Source organism: Ailuropoda melanoleuca, chromosome 3, assembly GCF_002007445.2.
Source record: "Ailuropoda melanoleuca isolate Jingjing chromosome 3, ASM200744v2, whole genome shotgun sequence".
In the NCBI taxonomy this organism is placed as follows: Eukaryota; Metazoa; Chordata; class Mammalia; order Carnivora; family Ursidae; genus Ailuropoda; species Ailuropoda melanoleuca.
In genome coordinates, this window is record NC_048220.1 from 2,432,551 (window position 1) to 2,446,191 (window position 13,641).

At 41.5% G+C, this 13,641-nt stretch overlaps 1 non-coding gene across 1 annotated transcript; it reads left to right on the forward strand.

Moving 5' to 3' along the window:
- The first annotated feature begins 990 nt into the window (after positions 1-990).
- On the forward strand, positions 991-13,426 carry LOC100463955. The gene is made up of 2 exons (XR_004623933.1): positions 991-1,299; positions 11,810-13,426. It is a non-coding gene; the product is annotated as a T-cell-specific guanine nucleotide triphosphate-binding protein 2 (transcript).
- The last annotated feature ends 215 nt before the right edge of the window (positions 13,427-13,641 follow it).

The window sequence follows — 13,641 nt, forward strand, 5'->3', positions numbered from 1 at the left end:
ATTCCTGCACTAATCATCCAGAATTAGTAAAGACTCCCCAGTTTTCAGGGCTCAGTCTTTGAGAAGATTACCTTCACTTCAGATACCAACTACACTTGGGGGGATTCACCAGGACCTAAAATTGTCTGCAAATTAGAGAGGTCCTATAACCTCCTCAGGCTTCCTAATTGATTAGAATGATTCCCATGAGTCAGGAAAGTGTTATACTTACAAGTACAGTTTTATTTTAAATGATACACATGGGGTGGGTTCTGGGAGGGAATACACAACTTCTATGCCTCTCCCCATGATATCAGGACACATCACCCTCCCATCACATCAATGGAAACATCAACCAAGAAGCCTACTTGAGCACTGGTGTCCAGAGTTTTGGTTGGGGTCTCATATAAAAACATGATTTATCAAATCATTGGCCACTTGATTTACTTCAATCTCTTTCTCTTCTCCTACCTAGGTGTCCAGCTGGCCCAAAGTCCCCACCCTCTATTCACATGGTTGGTCTTCCTAGTGACCAGCCCCTGACAGGAAGCTATCCAGGATCCTGCCTGGAATCACTCATTAGCATAACAAAGTCAGCTCCCATCAGTCAGGAAATTCCGAGGATTTCTGTAGCTCTGTGCCAGGAGCCAGGGACAAGGACTAGATACACTTTTTATTAGACTTCACTCTCCCTAGCATTTGGGCTGTCCATGGTTAACAGATGAGGCATGAGTGTCATTTTCCCGGGACTCAGGCCTCTGTTCTGTGATTCTGGATTCAGATTCTGCCTGGCCTGGAGCCTGGGGCTTGGTTAGGGTATCCTTTGGGGGTCGCGGAGAAGCCTCCTGCCTGGGATCCGGTGCCCTCCTCTCACTCATGATGCCAAAAACACACAAAATCAATGGCCATGGTGACTTTCAGTTTCACATCCTGGAAATGGCCGTGTTTCTCAGAAAAGCAGTCCTTAGGACTTTGATTTCACTTTCTGTTTTGCAAATGCAGGGCTCTACACTGTGATGACTGCTTCTTAACTACTGGCCAGATTCCTATGAGGGTGGAGCAGAGGCCAGAGATGATTTAAGTCCTGCCTGCTCCTCACAGGCAGTGTAAACTTTTGGGGTGAAGGTCAGCCCTTAAAGCTCTGCAGTGACCACACCAGCACACAGGATCTGTTCCAGTGCAAGGCCAGCCTAGGCAGAGGAGTGCTCCTGCTGTGGGCTGCAGGGAGCCTTTCATCCAGGCTCAGCATTTCCTGTGCTGCCAGAGAACACATTCAGAGCTCAATTCTGACGCCAGAAGTCTCTTTTCCTTCAGGAGCTGGTAAGCAAGAAATCACTTTGGATTGAGTACCGGTCTAAAAATAGAATAGAGATCTGTAGGCCTGAGGTTGGGAGAGTCTGCATGGTTGATTTTGGGTGCTGTAGACTTGGAAGGCTGAGGGGCAGGATGGCTGGTGGATGGCTGTAAGTCAGTCAGAGCATTTAACTATTTGGGACATTTTCAGAGAGCAGATGGAGAGCAAACTGTATGCCTGTGAACTATAGAAGGAACATGCGAATGTCTGGGGTGTCAGTGGATAGGGGCTTTTCCCCCAAGAGCTTCTGGATAAGACACCCCCCATCTCATTCCTAAATACCTTCCCCTGGGGAGACAATGCATACATTATCTGTTAAAAAACAAAATACAAGTAAATAAGTTTTAAAGAGCCATTAGCTTTATTAAACGATTCACAAATTAGGAGCATCTTATGTAGCAAATAGGTAGGAGCTCCACTGAACTGTAGGAATGGAAATGTTTTAAAGGAAAAGAGGAAGGGAAAAAGAAATTATTAGCTAAGAATCAGTTGTTTTGGTCAAGATTGCTCTCCTGTGGAGAAGGGAAAGTGTCTATCAGCAAATTTCCCATGGCTGATCAGGAAATTTCTACATTGACTAGTTAACTTATACATGGCCAGGTGCGTGAAACTGTAGTTAGGTTAGGTATTTGGTCTTGGTTTAATGCAGTCAGGCCTTAACTTAAGTGGCTCTATGGCCCTGTGACCCTGTGGCCCTGTGGAACTTCTTTTTCACAATTCCCCTCCTTTTATCAGGCTCTCAGCTTAACTTAGAGATGTGATCAAAATAGAAGGCCTTGGTGCCAACTGGAGCTACTGTTCAGTTGTTCTTGAAACTTTTGTTGATCCTTTGCCTGGTATTCACATGTCATGATGTTCTTGCTTAATCCCTGTGATACTGACCGGTGATGACTTCAGGTTCACAATTTTTGAATCATCCATCCTCTACATTCTTTTTCTGATTTTCCAGGCTCATGGAGATTATTCGCTTGATGGTTAGCATCTGTGAACATGCATTTAAAACTTTTGATAGCATACAGTGTACCTGGTAGATTATTATGATTTTAATAAACAGGATTATTTTTAATTGTTAGAGCGTACTTTGAAGGCATGGTTCCCAAGACCCAAATACTCAAAATCAAATAAGTCAGTGAAAGACCCCATGAATGGAGTCATCTTTTTAAGCCAAGTGGTTTGCTCAGTGATCTAATGTAGTTGTGTTTCAATCTCCCCAGAAGTGTTAATCTGGATGTACTAGGTGGTGTTGGTCACAGTACAGACAGCTCTTTCTCAGCTACAAGATAATCAGAGGTTGCTAATTGTCAAGAAAATCTCTGGCCAGAGAGTCTAAGGATCTTTGTTGGGTAGCTATGCTCTTAGCAATGGATTTTGCATTATATTTAGGTGTTAAAGACAGGTTCTTAATCAAAATGTTATGTAAATTTACTGTTAACCAGGCAAGCATAATCCTGTCAAAGAAAGCAAAAATTATTATTAGAAAAATAAATAAATAAAAATGAATTTAAAAAATCTCATTAGTAATGTTTTTCTTGATTGTTGAAAAGAATATTTTGGATACATTAAGTTAAATAAAATATATTATTAAAATTTAAAAAAAAAGCAAATCCTGGGCTGTGAATGTGTTCTGGTCGGCCTTTTTTAACTCAATGATATAAATCCAAGGGTGTTGAACAATGAGATGTCTTATTTTGCTTGAGAAGAGTTAGGGATATGATTAGATTTTTCTTAGCCTACAATAAAAGGTTGTTTTAAATTCTGGAGTTTATTCCCCCTTCTGAGCAACTGTCTCAGGCATACAGCTGAGGGTATTATTTTTCCAAGAGTATGCCAGAGTAAAGGAAAGGAACAAAAGGAGAAAGGGGTTCACATTTAGTTAAAATATGAAGCCCTGATCTATTGTCTTAGGTGAAAGCAGTCTACCTCAATGTTAACTACTTATCTTCCTCATCAGTTTGATTTAGAGATTTTTAATATCGTACAGGACCAGGTGTCAGGTAAAGTCTTCTTTAGCTGTGAATTGTGTACCCAAGACTCAATACCTTCTAGTTTTGTTGCAATGGCAGTGGTTGGAAGCACTTGGTAAGATCCCTTTCAATCGAGTTTCTGATGACAATTCCAGAATACCATCACCAGGCTCTAGACTATGACCAACAGGATCCTTTGAATTGAGATCATGGAAGACATCTTTAACCTATTGATGATAGGCTTGATGGTAAAACATTAGGTATTTTTCCAGAGTTGGTCATACCAGCATGAGACAACAAGGGATCAGCAGAAAGTTGTATACCAATAGACATTGGTCTGCCAGTGACTATGTTGTGTGAGGTGAGTTTTCATACCTGAAGAGGGTACTGCAAATAGTCAGCATGTACAAAGTCAATACCTTAGGGCAGGGACATCCAGTATTTTTGGCTAGTTTAAAATTTTTAAGTTTGAGAATCCCATTAGATCTTTCAATCTTACCTGATGATTAAGGGTGGTAAGGCCAGTGATGATTCCAAGAAGTTTGCAATGTTTTTGTTAAAGGTGGTATACTTTGTCCAATGAAATGGCTGCCTCAATCACTAGAGATTATGGAAGGTATATCCCATGTGGCAAACACATTTTCTACCGGTTTCTGTGCCACTATGAGGGCATCAGATTTGGAAGGGGAAATTTTCAACCTAACTGAAAAACACACATATAATAACATGAATGTATTGATAACCTGTACTAGGTGGCAGTTGGATAAAGATGAGCTGCAGCTGTTCAAAAATCCCAAAAGAGGAGGGCGTCTGGGTTTGCAGTGAAACTGATAGGCAGCAATTAACACTGATGGAATTGCATTTACTTTACACCCAATAAAACATAATTCCTGACTTGAGGTTAAATTATAAAGCTGAAGTGATCAAGATAATTCAATATTTATGGTAGTCTCCTTAGATAAAATGCTCAAGTCCATATTGTACTGCACAGTAGCAGTGAAGGATGTAGATAATGGGGTGTGAAGGGACAGGACTGACTTTGTCATATTGCTGAGCAATTGACTGACCTGGAGAACTTGTAAGAGCAGGGGAGTTAGGAGGGCTGGGGAACAGGGTGTCAGAGGCATTATTAGATTTGGTAATCCAAATTTGGGTGTCAGGTCCACACCCAACTCCCTACAAAGACATTTAGATGACAAACAGCAAACCTCTGCAAAAATGTTTGATAGTTTGTCAAAAATTTAAATATATGATTCAATCATACAAAATGAGGAAATCCTACCATTTGTAACATGGGTGTGCCTTGAAAGCATTATGCTAAATAAAATAAATCAGACAGACAAATACTACATGATCTAACTGATGGGTGGAATCTAAAAAATAAAATAAAATAAATTCATAGAAAAAGAGACCAGACTTGTGAGTTCCAGGCTCCCTGACTTGGTTGTGTGAAGGGGTTTCTTCCATCCCTGAGCATGTTATGTATTCTGCTTGCCTATACATTTGCCCCTAATATGGGATGGGGAAGGCTGAATGATCTTATTAGTGGTCCTGTAGGGCCAAGGCCAGCCAGAACATAAGACCTGGGCTAGAACCCTTGAATCCTTTTCCTGGTTTGTCTAAATACCATCACAACCTCCACGTGTACACATCTCACCTTGACTTCCCATGTGCTAGATCAATTGAAAACAACCCTGTCTCTTCAAAAAGTTAAAGTCCAAGACAGTAATGTTTCATCCCATATTAGAGGCTTGGTATCATGAAAATACACCTGCAGGTCTTACACTTAAACAATCTCTTAGACTCTACTTGGTGTCCTTAGTGCCCAGCAGGTATAGGACACATTTCTACTAAACGAATGGAGCACAACATACCATTGCATACCTTTCACTTACTTGTTGATGGATAAGTTAATCTTCTTTCCTAAATCTGTCACCTGAAATGCTGAATCCAGCTCATACACACCCCTTTGAAAAGCAAGTAGAGGCTGGGGCAGGCTACACTCTTTCTCTCCAGGATGGGAATGTTAGGTTAGCACAAGCTTACATTTTCCAGACCATTACTGTGGCTATGTAGGACCCAACCCTGGATTTTGCACATGTCCACTCACCTGAAACTGTGCTGGGCCCTATTGGAGGGATTGATTCAGGCCCCACAGCCCCAGGACTGATTCTTATCCCCTGATACCTGCTCATCTTGTCCCTGCCTTGCACCTAGTACTAGAAAAATCCTACACATGAGACTTTTTAAGACCATAGTGTGCCCATGTATCACTGCCAGGTCAGGGTGTGAGATGGGTAACTCTGTGAGAGTTTGCAGAATCTTCCAGGAGTGGTCCATGTACAGGTATTGTTGGGTGTGAGCGTCCAAGACACTGAACCAGAGGTTGAGGAGAGGCTATCAGCAATCAGCCCAGGGAGCAAGTGGCTCCCCCAAGCTCCCAACTTGCAGATACTTCTCATGTTATACCTGTGATCTCCTCTATCTAAACAGGGTTTGAAGGTCCCTCAGTAAAGAAACACAGGCCTTTATAGAGGGAGCTCAGAGAGCAGATTCAACTACAGAGGGCAGTTATGCTTGCAAGGAGAACCAGACCCTATGAGCAGAACTTTCAAAGTCTTCTGAAGGAGACCGGCAATAAAAAATGCATTTCACATAAGAGCTAAGTACCCATGCAACACACATGCATGCACACACAAGAATATATCTGAACAATGATTTTACCAACAGTTTGCCTACAGCCCATTTTGATCTACTGCATCTATTCCAATGGGTAACTTTTTTGAACTCTTGTTATAATGCACCAAATAGATTTCATGACCTAAGGAGCAGAACAAAAAACACTCATTAATGGATTTCCCATGCAGGATCCTATATATTTAATGTCATGCTCAATTACCTTGAGCCATGAAGCAGGGACCAGACTAGAAACCTAAGGCATCAAGGACTTGGATAGTTTGAATGCAATGTGGACCCAGTCCCAAATTATCCCCATTTTATCATCATAGGGAAAGGGTGAGGAAAAAAATCAGCATATTGATTTATTCCAGGAAAGTGTAATAAACACCTGCATCATCAATGGGCATGAAGCACAAAAGGACCTGGTCTGGGAAAGAGTATTTCAAGAGTCCTCCTAGGGGTGCCTGGGTGGCTCAGTCATTAAGCATCTGCCTTTGGCTCAGGGCAGGATCCCACAGTTCTGGGATCAAGCCCCGCATCAGGCTTATCCACTGGGAGGCTGCTTCTTCCTCTCCCACTCCCCCTACTTGTGTTCCCTCTCTCACTGGCTGTCTCTCTCTCTGTCAAACAAATAAATAAAATCTTAAAAAAAAAAGAGTCCTCCTCACTGAGGTAAAGGATGAAGTTGGTATCCAGCAATAGGGACAGTTTCCCCAATGCAGATTCACATGTGAACTGTTATACATTGTCTAATGTCTGTTAGACACCTTGTCCCTAAAACCCCACCCCTAGTCCCTAATCCACAGAAGGTCCATCCAGTGTTCCAGATAGACTCTCTCAACTCCAGGTTACCCCCAGAAATTGTCATTGTCTTACATACTACTTAGGCTCTGAAAGAATATGAATGGCAAATCCTGCTGTTCCTTTCCAATGCTGTCCCCATCGGAAGACCCCCAGTGCTATGAACATGGAAGTGATAGGCCCATTGCCTCCCCACTGGAGGGCTAGATGGGTTCGGAGCAGCCAAAGAATTTGGGTGCTAGGTTTTGTCCCTGAAAATATCGGAGAGGGTCCCAATTGTGACCACTCACTGAAATGGATAAGCCAGTCCTCAAGCTCTCCTTCCCTGGTGTCAGGCTCCACCTTTCATGTCTTCACAGTAGCAGCGTTATTAGCCAGGTTGGGTTGTAGGAGCTCTCTCACTTACCTGCTCCAGGAAGCAGGGGGTGACTGTGATCGGACAGGTATCAGTGGACTTCCTCGCAAGTTATCTCTCCCTGGGGAAGGGTCCAGCCCTCAGGAAGAGACAATTCCTTCTGGTATATTCCAAAACCTTGTCCAGCCCAGAATCCTTCAATAGGAAGGAAGCAAGTTGGGTTGGGTTGTGGTTGTCCAAGGAAGAGACTAGAGAGAAGGTAGGAAGTTGTGCTGGGAAGGACGGGGTTATCTTGCAGTGTTGTCTCCTCAAGTGCCTTTCCTTATCAGAGCTATGTGATTTCTGGATAAAGTTGGTGCCCCAGCAGTTGGGAAATCTGGGAGGGCCACTTTCAGATTCTATTCCTGTAATTGGCTCCAGTTCTCAAAATGGTGGAAAACCAGCTTCATTTTCTCCATTCTGGAGGGTGGGGCTGCTGCAGCATCTGCCTGAAGCTTATGCAGGGTTTTTTGTGTGCCTTCAGCACAGAGGCCCAGGGGAGGATGGAGGTACTTTGAGACTAGTCCTTTTACCTCCCACCTGAGATTCTTCCTCTGAGGTCAGCACCTGGACTAGTGAGAAGTCCACATCCAGCCCCTGTGAGTCTGACCCTTCAGGTGGGTGCAGACATTGCCTGCAAAGTTGTTTGTTGGGTTTGCTCAATGTGTCCAGCTCAGGAGCTAACTCACTTCCACCCATGGAGATCAGAGTCTCGGGCATTTCCTACCTTGCTACTGAGAGCTGTAATTGGCTGTCTGTGTGTGTTCATCTTCATCCACAGCCAGTTGTCAAGTTCACGTGTGAGCTTGCATCTTTGCCTTGCAGTTGGTTCTACCTGGAATCTCAGTCTCTCTGTCTCCTGCCTCCTCCTGAATGATTTCTCAGTTTTTCTCCCTTCATAGCAGTGATTGTCTCTGTATGTCAGACAGAGAATGTTTCTCTGATGTCCCCAAAATACGGCAAGAGGGAGAGATTCAGGACTAACTATGCACAGAAGAATATACACAGCAACAATCTGAAAGAACTGAGATATTTCTCTATTTTAAATCTTTTACTTACTCATGAAATACAATGATCACCTACACACTGAACAATCATCCCAAGAAATAGAACATTTCTAACAACTTCTACTTCCCTCTGTGTTCTTATTCACTCCAGTTCTGTCCAGAGCCCTGAGTGACAATTTCATGCAGTACATATTTATGATTCCTTTCTTTCATTTGTGGCATTATCACTTACAGATGCATGCCTAAACAGTATGTTGTTTAGTTTTCTTGAAGCTTTATTTAAGGAGAATTCTATGGGTTCTTAATATTAATTTCAACACGATGCTAAAAGACAAAATCCTCTCTATATAGCTGTGGTTCATTCCTTTCAACTTGTGTAGCTCAACTTATTTATCATTTCTCTATTAACGCCTATCCTCTCATTTTTCACAATTATGAAGACTGCTGCTAGGAGCACACGTCTATATGTCTTTTGTAATTTTTGCAGAGTGACTTTTCAGTATAGTCCTAAGAGTGGTAATGCTGAGTTCTGAAGTGCATGAATGTACAATTTTATAAGATTCTGACATATCTTTTCTTCAAAGTGATTGTATTGATTTACATTCCCAGCAGCCGTGTTTCAGAGACTCTATCATTATACATACTCACCAATACCCAATTTGGTCTGACTTTGGAAATTTTCCAGTTGAATAATGTATGATATCATCTCATAGTAATTACATAGATGTGCATTTGTCTCATTACAAGTTAAACTGTGGTACTTTGTCTATTTTTTAAAGATTTTATTTATTTATTTATTTATTTATTTATTTATTTGAAAGAGAGAGAGATCACACACAAGGGGAGAGGGAAAGAGAGAAGCAGACTCCCCGCTGAGCAGGGAGCCCAATGTGGGGCTCTATCCCAGGATACCAGGATCATGACCTGAGCGGAAGTCAGATGCTTAACCAACTGAGCCACCCAGGTGCCCCTATTTTTTTTTTTTTTGTACTAACATGTTTCTTTTTCTGACAAAGTTCTGTTCATGTCTTTTGCCCATGTACATGTGGGATTATTTCCCTTTTTCTAATTGATTTCTGGAATTTTTAAAATACCTTCCTTCCATTGATCCTTTGTTGACTGTATTTGTGCAAGTATCTTCTCCCAATGGGGAGATTTTAAAACTCTCTTTTTACGTTCGTTTTCATGAAGAGAAGCTCTTCACTTTAGTGAAAGTATCACAGTGGTCAGTCTGTTTTATACAGCTGTCATCTTGATAATTTATGATTCATCCAGCTGCTCATGCCATCCTCTTTGGAGAAGAGAACACCATAGTCTGAAGATGCTTCTTTTTTTTCTTTTTTTTTAATGAGAAATTTGTCAGAAAATTGGGAATAAGCAAAATGTTTCCTGGTGCGTCCATTGGAAACTATGCCATCTTTAAATGCAATCTAGCCCTTCATACCATAGAGCTATTTCAAAGCTCAGTGAGTTTTAGTAATTGGTAGCAATGCAAAATAATTCTTCTGTTGGGAATTTCTTCCCATCAATTCAGGCTATAACAAAATACCAAAAATTGGGTGGCTTATGAATAGAAATATACTTCACATACTTCTGGAGGATAGGAAGACCCAGATCAAGGCATCTTTGTTTCAGTGTTTTGTGAGCACTCACTTCCAAGGTGGACATTTCCGTGTCATCTCACACAGCACAATGGGCAAGCTAGCTCTCTGCGGTCTGTAAATCTAGGGTCTGTGAGGCACTAATCTACTCATGATCACTCTACCCTCAAGACTAAGGCACCATCCACAAATCCACCTATTAATACCAGAGCTTTGAGCTTATGAATTTAGTGGAGGACACAAACATCCAGCTCATAGCAGTCATATAGATAAAAATCTGTCTGTGGATGTTCAGAGTCAAGAGTGCTAACAATTACACTATGGAACTGCCACTGTCTGTGGAAGTTCAATTGAATTCCCACCCTCACCTTAAAATACAGCATCCTTGTTCCATTTCAATATACTTGAAATAAAATTTTCTCTTTTTGAGATTCTCCATGTAACAAGTAATATCATCTGCCTAGTTCCTTCATAAGTAAGCTAATAAATAAAATATTTAACACATTTATTTTGTATTTCTTTGGGAGTCATGAGTCTCCCTCTTTTGAAAATTTTCCTTGGAGGACTTGCAAGATGGGGATGAGCATTGAGCACGCCCTTACTGGTAAAAGCATACTGGTAGTCCCTGACAACTTTATGGGTATAAATATTTTTAAAATCACAGTTTCCTCACTCATAGTGAGTGATAAAAGGTCCCATTAGTACTCTAGTAATGATTTCCTTGAATCACCATGATTTAATCAGATATCTATATTTCAAGACTGAGCAGAATTGAATAGGGATGATTAGAGCTCTTATCTTCTTCCTCTGCCACTTTATGTCACATGATCTAAATACAACCCAAATTCTCCCATGAGGTGAAGCAAATGGACATTAAGCTGCCATAAGGCAATTATTACCATGAGGACTATGGGCTTGGCTATCACCCTTATAGAACACACATCCTGGTGGGCTTTTCTCTGGTACCTGCCTCTCCCAAAAGACAAGTCCTGCCCATATTTGCTGCAAGGGATGGGAGATGAGCTATGTCTACAATTCTTCCATGCTCCCCAGTGTGCTGGCCTGACTGATTCTTTCTACAGAATGGAAATGTGTTGGGCTCTATATTGAGATTTTAGGAAAAGCAGACTGTATGCATTAGTTCCTCATTGCTGTGTAAAAAATTAACACAAATTTAGCAGCTTAAGACAACAACCCAGATTTATTGGCTTATACTTCCAGAGAGAGTTGTCCAAAATGAATCTTAAATGAGCTAAAATCAAGGTGTCAATGGGTGATAGGTATTAAGGAGGACACTTGTCGTTATGAGCACTGTGTGTTATATGTATGATGAATCACTAAATTCTACTCCTGAAATTAATACTACACTATATGTTAACTATAATTTAAATTAAAAACTTGAAAGTTAGAATAAAATAAAATAATAAAATCAAATAAATAAAATCAAATCAAGGTGTCAGCAAGGTTGATTCCTTCCATAGGCTCCAGGAGACAATCCATTTCTTTGTCTTCTCCAGCGTTTGAAAGCTGCTTGAATTCCTCAGTTTGTGATCCTTATTATACCTTTTTGGATCTTCACTCCAACATTGCTTCCATTGTCTCATCTCCTTCCTTCCTTTTGCCTTGCTTCCTTCTAAGGTCCCCTGTTACTATGCTGAGCCCATTTGGGTAATCCAAGAAAATCTTTTCATCTGAAGATCCTGAACTTCATCACACCAGCAAAGTGCCTTTTGCTATACAAGGTAGCACTCACAGGCTCCGAAGTTCAGGATGTGAACATCTTTGAGTACTATTATTCTGTATTCCACAGGTCCTGACTCTTGTGACACAGGAAACATCAGAGTAGACAACAAGTAGTTTCTACTGTAGCATGAAAACAAAATTCATCAGGAAAAATTATTCAGAGTAACATTAGTTAAGTTTGAGAGAATGGGAATGGGGTGTTGAGACCTGTGCATTTCCTCAGCTGGCACTATGTGTCTGTTCTGTTGCTCCATTTGTCTTCTTAATTCACTTTCCTTTTTCCACAGACGTTCCACAGTTAACCAGCATGGATCAGTTCATATCTGACTTCCTGGTAGAAAAGAATTTTCAGCAATTGGCCACCAACTTTGTCCCTCACTACACCACATTAGTCAGTAAGGTAGGGGGCATTATCTCTCCAGAAAATCTTGGTAGAATTCAAGCAGCCCTTAAAGAGGCCAACCTAAAAGATGTGGCTAAACATAATTGAGGAATCACTTATGGCAGCAGAGAATGCTCCCCTGGATGTGGCTGTGATTGGGGAATCTGGCACTGGGAAGTCCAGTTTCATCAATGCCTTGCGAGGAGTTAGTTATGAAGAGGAGGGTTTTGCGGGTGTTGGTGTTGTGGAGACCACCATGAAGAAAACACCCTATCAACATCCCAAATATCCTAATGTGACTTTCTGGGACCTGCCTGGAACTGGAACCCCCAATTTCCATCCACGTGAATATCTAGAAATGGTGGAATTTGCTACCTATGACTTCTTCATCATTATTTCTTCCTCTCGGTTTACCCTCAATGATGCTTTGCTGGCCCAAAATATCACGGAGATAGGCAAGAAGTTCTACTTTGTTAGAACCAAAGTGGACAATGATTTATATAATGAAGAGAAAAGAAAACCCACATCTTTCAAAAGGGAGGGAGTGCTTCAGCGGATACGAGACAACTGTCTGGCTAACCTCAGCCACATTGGAGTGCCTGAGCCATGCATCTTCCTGGTCTCCAACTTTGACCTGGATGACTTTGATTTCCCAATACTGGAAGAGACCCTGCTGAAGGAGCTCCCTGTTCATAAGCGCTACACCTTTGTGGTCCTGTTGCCCAATTTGTCTGATGCTTCCATTGAGATGAAGAGAGCTTTCCTCAAGGAGAAGATCTGGCTGGATGCCCTGAAATCATCTGCTTTGAGCTTCATCCCCTTCATGGCCTGCTTTAATGGCTTTGATTTGCCTGAGCAGGAAAAGTGCTTGAACCTTTACCGGAGCCATTTTGGTTTGGATGAGAACTCAGTCAAAGGGATTGCCGAGAAGCTGAGCATGTCTTTGGAGGATATCAAGAGTTTCACCAAATCCTTGACTATCCGGTTCCTTATTCAGGATGACAGCATAGCAGACAAGGCCATGAAGTGTGCTGAAAGCTTTTGCTCAGTAAATGGAGGCTTGCCATCCACTATCTTTCAGTTTTTTAAAATCTACTTTCTGCACTTGAAATTCATCAATACAGTGGCTGATGATGCTAAAATTCTCTTGCATAAGACTTTAAAGAGCTTAAGTCTCAGAAGATGACAGAGAGATGGCTCAGAATGCCTAACTGAATAACAAATGGGCCTCAGCTCTCGTGTTCTGTCAGTGGGGGTGGGGTCCTCTTCCACCTACCAACAAGGCCAGATCTTTCCTAAAGTGGAGAGAATGTCTCTCCATTGGACAAAAGCATTACTCCATATTGATACTCCACTACTATGCAAAGGTGATTTAACCATGACCTCTTCCTGCATTCCCTGGGCTATATTGCTGAAATTATGACATAAAATTCACCCCATAGTTTTCATTAATCTCCATGTGTAATGAAGTAGTTTACATTTGCTTCATTTACTCAGATAATAAACATTTGGTAACAATCAAGATAGCTGTTGTCCATTGGCTTTTCATGAATGATTTTCTCCAGCCAACAGATCAATACCCTTTTCACCAGAGTAAGGGCAATCCGTGACTATGAGCACATATCTTAGTGAATAATTTAGTGTGTAGTGGAACACTACAACAGGGAGGAGTAAGTTGAAAGAGGATTAGGGAAATGTTCTAGGATGTCATATTTTCAGATACTACAGGGGCACAAA